Source organism: Helianthus annuus, chromosome 14 (assembly GCF_002127325.2).
Source record: "Helianthus annuus cultivar XRQ/B chromosome 14, HanXRQr2.0-SUNRISE, whole genome shotgun sequence".
Lineage (NCBI taxonomy): Eukaryota > Viridiplantae > Streptophyta > Magnoliopsida > Asterales > Asteraceae > Helianthus > Helianthus annuus.
Window position 1 is genome coordinate 24455704 of NC_035446.2, and position 11013 is coordinate 24466716.

The 11013-nt window shown below is 38.9% G+C and overlaps 1 non-coding gene across 1 annotated transcript; it reads left to right on the forward strand.

The window, feature by feature from the left end:
• Positions 1-7161: 7161 nt before the first annotated feature.
• Positions 7162-7268, forward strand: LOC118487013. The gene has a single exon (XR_004880180.1). It is a non-coding gene; the product is annotated as a small nucleolar RNA R71 (small nucleolar RNA).
• Positions 7269-11013: the final 3745 nt, after the last annotated feature.

Below are 11013 nucleotides of genomic sequence, written 5' to 3' on the forward strand. Positions count from 1 at the left end.
CATCATGTTTAGCACTCGGAATTTTGAAAATCAGCTCTCCAACATCAGTTGTCGAAAATCTTTTTGTATTTTTCAAAATTTTATGCTAAAACACACTTAAAATCTTTTTTGGATTTTTGTTTTTTAATGGAAAGCAGTAAAGAAATATTTACAAACACTGTTTTTGTGAGTTTGTGTAAGAGGATCATATCAGTTTTTGAGACAAATCACCAACACCGTTAAGCTTTAAACATTTTAAGTTCTAAACGATTCACATAGATTGTCAGTATACTGATCCACTTATATTTTCACACAAAGTTCAACTGTTTCGAGATACGAGTTAAGTGTTTTACTAAACTTAAACTTATTCGCGTGTCCCACCTCAGAATATACTCCCGTATCCAGACCTCTATATTCAGTCTTACAAGTGAATATACACTAATGATATCTGTAAATGGGTAATGCGAAACCATGAGTGCTCAGGTTAGAACTTCGGTTCAGACAAAGAGATGACGGCTCGACTTTAGGTGTGTCCCGTTTGGGGATCTTTTCTTCAACAGCACATGATTAGCATTTTTTAATGTTTCATCATTTTTTATGCTGAGGGTGGGCTTTAAAGATTAAAGTTGTGCAAAGTATTATGCGAGGACTAGGGTATTGCTCTCGCAAAATCAGAAGTCCTGGTATAATACCCCAGATATCATCACGCACAAAGACCTCGTATGTCAGAAATAGAAAGCCCTTCAAACAAGATTTCGGGGGGTTACCCATATATTCGAGAGATGTTCCCCACGAAATAAGTAAGTATTTATATTTAGGTTTATATCTCGAAAACAACCTACTGAAGGTATAAAAACCTACTGGCATATCATCAGTGAGATCATTTATCACATTTGACTTTCCAATTCTTTAGCGTGCTGTGATAGTCCACTGATGTACTATCATTTCCTCTTTTTCTCAACAAAACTCATTTTTGAATTTTTTTTTCAATGTTTTTGGCTTTTTTAAATTTTATCATATTTTTATATTTTTCAAATTTTCTAATGTTTTTGGATTTTCAGAAAATTTCTTACTCCCCCTAAAATTCAAAACCATTTAAAGAAAATTTGAAAACAAACTGTACAAAAATGGACAACTATTGTGAATTGCCTTAATTCGCCATCCTCTTGGCATAAACAATCAGAACTCCCCCTGACAAGAAACTATTTTCCCATTATGATTTCAAAACACTTAAGTTTGTTTTAATCAAAATGGTTTTTCTGGAAAATAAGTTTTGTTGAATTTTACCAACCACTTGTAGGTTAGGGTATGAAATTCATTATGTTGTTCATTTTTAACCACTTGTAGGTTTACTTTTCTTTCACCACTTGAATGAAAGTTAAATCAAGTTCAATTTAGTGACCTTGATTAACCAATTATAGATGAAAAAACTTCTTTTCAACCACTTGTAAATTTCTCAAACAAACATTTTCAAGAATGATGCCGATTCCTGCTCCATGATTACCAACTTGGGAGATCCGGCAAGTCCATATTTTCAGTCATGATAAGTTCTATCCCAGTTGCTAACCTGGGATGAACCATCTTCATCTGGTTTCTTTGTTTTCTTTTCATAAAAATCTTTAACCCCTTTAACCTTCCCGTCAATCATTTTTCCAAAAATACTTTGAACTGTGGGATTAAAAGCTTTTTCAATATCAAATTCTTTCTTTTCAGAAAAGAATTAATTTGAAATCTCAACCTTCCCAATTTTTAATTTCAAATTTTCAGCCCGCAATGGTGGAAAATTTGCATTGCGGAAAATTTGCATCATCCAATGGCGGTACTGAATTTTTCTTCTTTTACCTCAACTTGTGGCTCCACTGACTTTGACGAGTCAGATTCATCGCCAGAAAATAGCTCCTCTGATTTTGACGAATCAAAATCATTGCTAGAACTATCATCAGATTTCTTAACAACCCATTTTTTTTGTTAAGCTTTGCTTTTCTTTTGTAAACACTTTTTGAACATTCACGAACCTCAAACTTTGAATTTTTGAAAACTTTAAATTGTTTGGTTGGTGGTTTGATGCGTGCAAGTGTGTATATGTTTTAGATGTATATTTTAGGCCCTTTTTACACTTTTAGCCAAGTTTTAAATTTATAAAACACGATATTTACTAACACTAAACACACATATGGGCAAGTGCACCCATCGTGGACGTAGTATAGTGTTGGTAAGATACCGAGGTCATCCAAGGACACAAGAGTTTTTAGTACCGGTTTATCCTCAACGTCTAACCAAATCAAAATGTTAGAAAAGATTTTTTAAACTAAGAAAATAAAACTAACTAAATGCTGAAAAATAAAATAAAATAAAAACAGATAGACAAGATGAATCACTTGGATCCGACTCGTGTATTAGTATAACCTTTGATTATTTTCGCACTTTTGCACTTGTTTAAGAGATTATCTTAGGTTATTGTAGTAGGCCCCTCTTTTGAAGGCGACGTTACCCTCAACCCAGTAGTTTGAGTCAGCAAGGATACAATCCTAAAGGGTCGGATTATTGAAAGATAATGAATTAAGTTATTAATGCAAATTATGGTAGGCCCCTCTTTTGGAGGTGACGTTACCCCCGACTAAGTAGTCTGAGTCAGCATGGATACAGTCCTAAATAGCCGGGTTATAGTATTAATAGTAGTTAACTTATGAGGGGGTCAAAGAGTTTGGATCCCCGCCATCCAATACCTTTGGGTATTGAAGGAGATCCTACTAAATTTGACCCAGGTCCCTTGCAGGACCTCTAAACGCTGAACAAGGGCAAGACCCTTACCAAACCGTTCCCTTAACCCCCGACCAGGTAGCCAACATACCTCCATATAGACCGTGGAGATATGAATGGTGAAAATCTTTTATTTTATATAGACAGTAAAATAATGCCAAGACACCACGGACAAACGATAAGGAAGAATCACCTTCAACATAAGCAACTAGTTATTAAAGTCATTAATACAAAACCAAATAAAAAGTGCAAAAGATTAAAAATAAAAAGTATTATACTAAACACTTGTCTTCACCAAGTGATGTAAGAGACTTAGGCAAACATGGCCTTGATTGTCAAGAACTCTTACGATCAATCTTGGATCCCGAGACGACTCACACACTCTATGATGGACAATGGATGATGGTGGTGGATGATGGTGTTGTGATGGTGGTGGGTGGTGGATGAAGTGTGAGAGAGGTGGTGTGCCAAGGGATGAGTTGCAATGAAGCCAAGCACTCCTATTTATAGGCTGAACAGAAGCCTGGGCACGGCCCCCTGTCCGCTGGACACGGCCCCGTGCCCGTCTGACAATCTCTCCTCATTAATTGTAATTCGCAATTACAATTAATGCGTCTGCAGTACTTTCGCCACGCCCCCGTGTTCACTGGGCACGGCCCCGTGGTGGGCAATAGAAGCTTCTATAGGTTTGTCTTATCTGCTGCTTCTTGGGCACGGCCCCGTGCTGGCTGAGCACGGGGCGTGTTCAGTCTTCTGCCTTCTCTGTTTTGCTTGGGAGGATGCTGTCGAGGGGTCGGGCAATCCACTTATGTTTCTTTTCTTGTATTTATGTTAGATTTAGCTGCCTTTTTGCTTCTTTTGTTAATTTGAGCTCATTTAATCCTGAAAATACAAAAGGAAGACAAAAACACTCTTTTTCCAACATTAGTACTTAAAAAGGGTTAGTTTTATGCCTTATTTAATGTAATTTATATGTTGCATTTTACACACATCAAATATCCCCACACTTGAATTTTTGCTTGTCCTCAAGCAAAACTCTTTAATATGTGGCTTACACTCCCAAATGGAACGGGTAGAAGAGAAGGTTTTGGCTTGTCACAGAGTGTCGGGAATCCAAGATCTTTATTGGGTTTTATTTTTATTTATTTACAATCCTATTCGTTATGACTTATTTAGAACGTTTCATAAGAGAAATTACTTATTTGGGCATAACATGCTTTTTTTTTTTTTAAATTCCATTTTGTATACAAGTTCACATACCTCCCGGGAGAAATCACCCACACTCGGCCGAAGGTGTCTCTTTTTTAGTGAATCACTCGAGAGCGGCATGGAACTTATTCCTACCATAGGCTTGCCAAGCAATCAATCCTCCTCGTTTTTAACTTTTTACCTTTGTAAATATCAAGAGGACTTTTTGGGTAAAGGCTTGGGCTAAAGGTGGGTGGTTGGGTTAGTGGTTAGTAGAAAAGGGCTAAAAGCGTAAAAAGCGTCGGTTTTCGTAAAACATTTTGTTTTAGTGACTTTTTATTCTTAATGAAGTATTTCTTCAAACAAGCTTTTGTTTTAGGAGCTTTGTTTGTTTATTTCTAACTTTATTGTGAAATTCTCTCTTTTTTTTCTTTTTCTTTTTTTTAGTCACATGAAAACCGAGTTTGTTACTAAAATAAAGGGTAAAAATAAAAAGGGTTTTTGGTGGGTAAAAAGGGTATTGGGTTAAGAAATGAAAAGGGTTTAGGCTCAAAGGGGTTAACTAGGGGGATTTTTGGGTAGGTAAAAAAAATAAAAATAATGGTGTTGAAGGAAAAAGGGTTAGTCCTAATGCCTCCATCATTTACTTACTTGGGTTTAAGTTGGTAAGGACCGGAAATGAATTGTCGTGGCAAGTTCTAGAGTCGTAAGAACCAAGCGGCTATTCACACAAGAAACGAAAAATGAGCATTTAGCGTAAAGATGTATATTTGTATGCTCAATAAAGGCTCAAAACTCGCTTTTGTGGGAATGGGTTTTTTTATGTGATCAAGTATATATAATCGAATTTTAACTAAGCTTGTTATGTCGTTTCATAATTTTCTAATGTTGGTTCTTTTTATCACGACCCTATCGGTTGTAAATTTGTAAAAATATAACCTTGTTAGTCTTAGAATTCCCAACTTAAACTTTAGACAAAAAAAAATGAAATTTTTTTGAAAAAAATTTGGGGTGATTAGAGGTTCCAATAGAGTTTCGTGTAAGGCTTGTTATTAGGACTTGCAAAATTCAAGGTTTTAGCATCCCCCCCACACTTAAATTACGCATTGTCCTCAATGTGTCCCAAAAATAAATTTTTAGGTTGATTGAATGTGTAACATGGTGTTAAAAGCAAAAATTTATGTTACTGGCAGTCTGGACACGGCCCCGTGGTGACCGGGCACGGCCCCGTGTTCAGGTGCCAGTAACGATAATGAAAGAAAAGAAACAGAAGCCTGGACACGGGGTCGTGTCCGGTGAACACGGCCCGTGTCCAGTTACCTGAACTGGGCATTTTTCTGCAGGGTGTTCAGCACGGGGCCGTGTTGGCTGGGCACGGCCCGTGCTGAACTTACTGTAATGGAGAAATTGTTGTCGGGTGGCCTTGTTCTTGTGCATGGGGCCATGTTTCTCGGTTCCCTTATCATCCTTTATCACCATGAGTGTGTTTTATTACTGTAAATTAAAACTAAAAGATTAAACTAAACTAAAGATAGTTCCGCCGAATGCCTCAGTGGTGCGCCACGTTTATAAGGGTCCTTGGCAAAAGACCCAAGGTGAGGTTATATATTTTCTGAGTGGGATGTTTTGCATCCCATGTTGCACCGTCGGAGAGCAGCATCCAAACTCGACTCAATAACCTTCATGTAGTTGACCGGGTCATCGTCCTATATTCTCTTCCCAACCCCGAATAATACTTCATCATCCCCGTACCTTAAGGTGAGTGTTCCGTCATTCATGTCTACCACTGCCTGTGCGGTGGCGAGAAATGGTCTCCCTAGTATGAGGGGGACTTCGGTGTCTTCTTCCATATCGAGTATGACAAAGTCGGCCGGGTAGACCAATTTGTTTACCTTGACTAGGAGATTTTCGATGACACCTTGCGGGAATTTGAAGGATCGATCAGCAAGTTGTATGCTCATTTTTAGGACTCGTTTTTCCTAGGCCGAGTCTTTTGAACATTGATGAGGGCATGAGGTTAATGCTAGCCTCAAGGTCGGCTAGTGCATTACGAACAGGGGAGTCCCCGATCGAGCAAGGAATCGTGAAGCTTCCGGGATCGATTTTCTTTTGGGGGAGTCTGTTGAGTACGAGGGAAGAGCATTCTTCGCCTAAGTTAACTAATTGCAAAGTTTCAATTTTCCTTTTTATGAGTGAGGAAGTCCCTCATGAACTTAGAGTATTTGGGCATTTGGGTTAGGACACCAATAAAAGGAATGTTAACATGCAATTGTTTTAGTAGACTTTTGAATTTTGCAAATTGCTCATTGGTCTTTTGACGGATTAACCTACCAGGGTACGGAACCCGAGGAGCCTTGGTAGGCTCTGGTGATGGAGGGGAACCCTTCTCTTGTAGAGGCGGCGGTATAGTCTCCTCGGTAGGCGGTGGCACTTCCGTAGGACCGACGGTGCGGTTTCGTAATGTGATGAGATGAACTTGCGCTTTTGGGTTTGTTTCGGTATTGCTTGGTAATGCGCCTTGTGGTCTCTCGGAGAAATTTTGGGCTAGTTGACTTATTTGTTTTTCTATGTTTTGAATATTAGCTTGTTGATTTCTAAAATTTGATTCTAATTATAGAAACCTCTTCGAATTTATCTTTTCAGTGTCGGAGATGAGGCGAGATATAGTATCTTCAAGACTTTCTCATCCACCTTTTTGTTGAGGGAAATTTTGTGACTCATTTCTTGGTTGTTGAAAGTTTGTTCGTTGGTTTTGTTGGTTACTACTATTGTCGGGTTCTCTCCAACCAAGGTTAGGGTGGTTTCGCCATCCTTGGTTGTAGGTGCCCGTTAGGGGACCCGACGGCCTAGGTCTATTATCAATGTAGCTTACCGACTCTTGTTGATCGTCTGTTTCTTTCATACAACTCCAATTTTCATGTGGCCCACCACACCCTTCACAAGCCATAACCGAGACTGTTTTTTGTCATTTCCAATTTTTTTATTTTCGAAGAAAGGGCCTCGATTTGGGCTTGTAAAGAAATGCTTTCATCAACCTTATGGGCGCCCGGGGCAATAGATTTATTGCCTCGGGGAGTGTGCCACTGAAAATTGGTTTGAGCAATTTCCTCAATTTGATTATATATTTCATGCGGGCGGCGATTACCTAAAAGTCCCCAGGAGCTAGATTCAAGTGTCTGCCTTGTGTGTGGCAACAACCCATTATAGAAAGTGGATACTTATTGCCATATCGCAAGGCCGTGATGTGGACACTTTCGCAATAGCTCCTTGAACCTTTCCCAAGTTTCATATAAGGATTCCACGTCCTCTTGTGAATATGTATTAATTTCAGTCATTAATTTAACCGTTTTAGTGGGAGGGAAATACTTATATAGAAATTTTTGGGCTAGTTCATCCCATACCGATCCAGCTGGGAGGGCGTTAAGCCAAGCTTTTGCTCGGTCTTTTAGTGAAAAAGGAAACACTCGGAGGCAGATGGCGTCATTTGATGCTCCATTGATCCGAAAAGTATCACATATTTCTAAGAAATTAGTAATATGTGGATGGGGATCCTCGTCCGCAAGCCCATGAAAGGTTGCGGAGTTTTAAAGCATCTGTATCAAATGCGGTCGAAGTTCGAAGTTATTGGCTTCAACATTCGGTGCATTGATAGCGGCGCCGAGATTACCTACGGTGGGTCGTAGATAATCCATGAGGGTACGCTGGTCCGCCATTGGAAGTGGATTTCCCGAAACCTTCTCTTGGTTTTTGGCTTTTAGTTTTTTTCTGAGAAAGCGTTCGGGTTCTTCTAGAGGTTCTTTTATGTCCTTATTAGAACTGGAGCTCATACACTACGTAGGGGTGGCGTCTTGTTCCAAGTCCTGCAATAAAAACAGAAAAGAATGCTGGTCAGAAGGTTCACCACGGCCCCGTGCTCAGTGAACACAGCCCGTGGTCGGAGTTACAGTGATTGTTTTCCAGATCCCAGTTACTGGAGAGTTGGACACGGCCCGGTGTTGCACCGACACGGCCCCGTGGTCAGCCTTCTGTAACTTGGAAAACTAAAAACTGCCAGTAACAATGCTGAGCACGGCCCGTGTCCGACCAGGCACGGCCCGTGCTGAGCTCTGCAGAAGCTGAAAAACTAAGAAAATCCTAAAAAATTAAAAAGAAAAATATGATTAGGCCGTTGATTCCTAACTTTCTTAAAATCCTTGTGTCCCCGGCAACGGCGCCAAAAACTTGATGTGTGCAAGTGTGTATATGTTTTAGATGTATATTTTAAGCCCTTTTTACACTTTTAGCCAAGTTTTAAATTTATAAAACACGATATTTACTAACACTAAACACACATATGGGCAAGTGCACCCATCGTGGACGTAGTATAGTGTTGGTAAGATACCGACGTCGTCCAAGGACACAAGAGCTTTTAGTACCGGTTTATCCTTAACGTCTAACCAAATCAAAATGTTAGAAAAGATTTTTTAAACTAAGAAAATAAAACTAACTAAATGCTGAAAAATAAAATAAAATAAAAACAGATAGACAAGATGAATCACTTGGATCCGACTCGTGTATTAGTATAACCTTTAATTATTTTCGCACTTTTGTACTTGTTTAAGAGATTATCTTAGTTATTGTAGTAGGCCCCTCTTTTGAAGGCGACGTTACCCTCAACCCAGTAGTTTGAGTCAGCAAGGATACAATCCTAAAGGGTCAGATTATTGAAAGATAATGAATTAAGTTATTAATGAAAATTATGGTAGTCCCCTCTTTTGGAGGTGACGTTACCCTCGACTAAGTAGTCTGAGTCAGCAGGGATATAGTCCTAAATAGCCGGGTTATAGTATTAATAGTAGTTAACTTATGAGGAGGTCAAAGAGTTTGGATCCCCGCCATCCAATACCTTTGGGTATTGAAGGAGATCCTACTAAATTTGACCCAAGTCCCTCGCAGGACCTCTAAACGCTGAACAAGGGCAAGACCCTTACCAAACCGTTCCCTTAACCCCCGACCAGGTAGCCAACATACCTCCATATAGACCGTGGAGATATGAATGGTGAAAATCTTTTATATTATATAGACAGTAAAATAATGCCAAGACACCACGGACAAACGATAAGGAAGAATCACCTTCAACATAAGCAACTAGTTATTAAAGTCATTAATACAAAACCAAATAAAAAGTGCAAAAGATTAAAAATAAAAAGTATTATACTAAACACTTGTCTTCACCAAGTGATGTAAGAGACTTAGGCAAACATGGCCTTGATTGTCAAGAACTCTTACGATCATTCTTGGATCCCGATACGACTCACACACTCTATGATGGACAATGGATGATGGTGGTGGATGATGGTGTTGTGATGGTGGTGGGTGGTGGATGAAGTGTGAGAGAGGTGGTGTGCCAAGGGATGAGTTGCAATGAAGCCAAGCACTCCTATTTATAGGCTGAACAGAAGCCTGGGCACGGCCCCGTGTCCGCTGGACACGGCCCCGTGCCCGTCTGACAATCTCTCTCCTCATTAATTGTAATTCACAATTACAATTAATGCGCCTGCAGTACTTTCGCCACGCCCCCGTGTTCACTGGGCACGACCCCGTGGTGGGCAATAGAAGCTTCTATAGGTTTGTCTTATCTGCTGCTTCTTGGGCACGGCCCCGTGCTGGCTGAGCACGGGGCGTGTTCCTTTTCTTGTATTTATGTTAGATTTAGCTGCCTTTTTGCTTCTTTTGTTAATTTGAGCTCATTTAATCCTGAAAATACAAAAGGAAGACAAAAACACTCTTTTTCCGACATTAGTACTTAAAAAGGGTTAGTTTTATGCCTTATTTGATGTAATTTATATGTTGCATTTTACACACATCATGGTTCATTTTCAACCATCTTTTCTTTCAATTTTTCAGAGACTCCCTGTTTTGTTTGGATTGCCTTTGGACAGTTCCTGGCAATGTGACCAACTATATTGCATTCAAAACAGATTCTTGTCTCCTTCTTCTTCTGAGCAGCTTCCTTTCTCATTCCCTTTTGCTTCTTTGCAAGGAATTCTTTGTTTGTCTGCTTCCAAAATGAACTCTTTTCCTCTTCTTCCGAACTTGATCCTGAAACAAATACAGTTTTTGGTTTATAAGTTTTCTCATTTTTATAATTTTCTGGTGAAATAAAACCCAATCCTTTTTTTTTTTTTTTTGAAATTACCGTTATGGTTTGGTTTCTTTCGATAACCTGAACCATAATTGCAACCCTTTTTCTTGTTTAATCTTTGTTGAACTCTTGAGGTATATTGTTTAGGTTTTCCAGAAAGATTTACATCTTTTATTTCAGAAATATTAATTTCTGCTAGTTTGAAAACCTTTTTGATCATTTCAATTTTAACACCTCTTATTGGAAATTCTTCATCAGAATATAGTTTGTCAGAATCATTCAAAGTATATGCTACTTTGAATGTTTCGTCATTCAAATTGTTTTGTGATAACAGAAATTTTTTATTGTAAACTCGTTTGCCCTGTTTGACTTTTGGACTTGACGAGTCGGACTCAGACTTTGACTCTGACTTTGATTCCTCCGTTTCATCTTTATCCAACACCTGATCGACCACTTTCTTTATTAAATCGGACTCATGATCAGTGTCAGATGATGTGAAAATGACATTAATGTTTTCTGGCAGATTATCTAAAGACTCAGATTCCCACTGTAAGTTGGTTTCCTTTTTGACTCTTTCTGAATTTGGATTTCGTGGAGAATATCCATTTTCAAGCGGGGGTGGACACTTGTTGTAACTGACACTTTGTTTCTTACCAGAAATTTTCACTTCAGTTTCCTCTTTTGTTTCAGAAGTCTTCACTTCAGATGTGACTTCTTCAAATGCCTTCATGTCTTCAACGGTGGGATAAATCCTATCAATAACATAAGAAGCACATAAGTAGCTTCTCAATAATCTCTCAACCCTTTCAGTCTCTATTCTCTGGGTTTCCAACTTTTGTTCAAGTTCAGCACATTTATCAATGTAATGATTGATGCCTGACTGCTTCGACATGAACGCTTCTTGAAGTGTCTTCAAAGCAGTTGCTTGTTCACTACTTGATTCATTGTATTGATTCATAGCT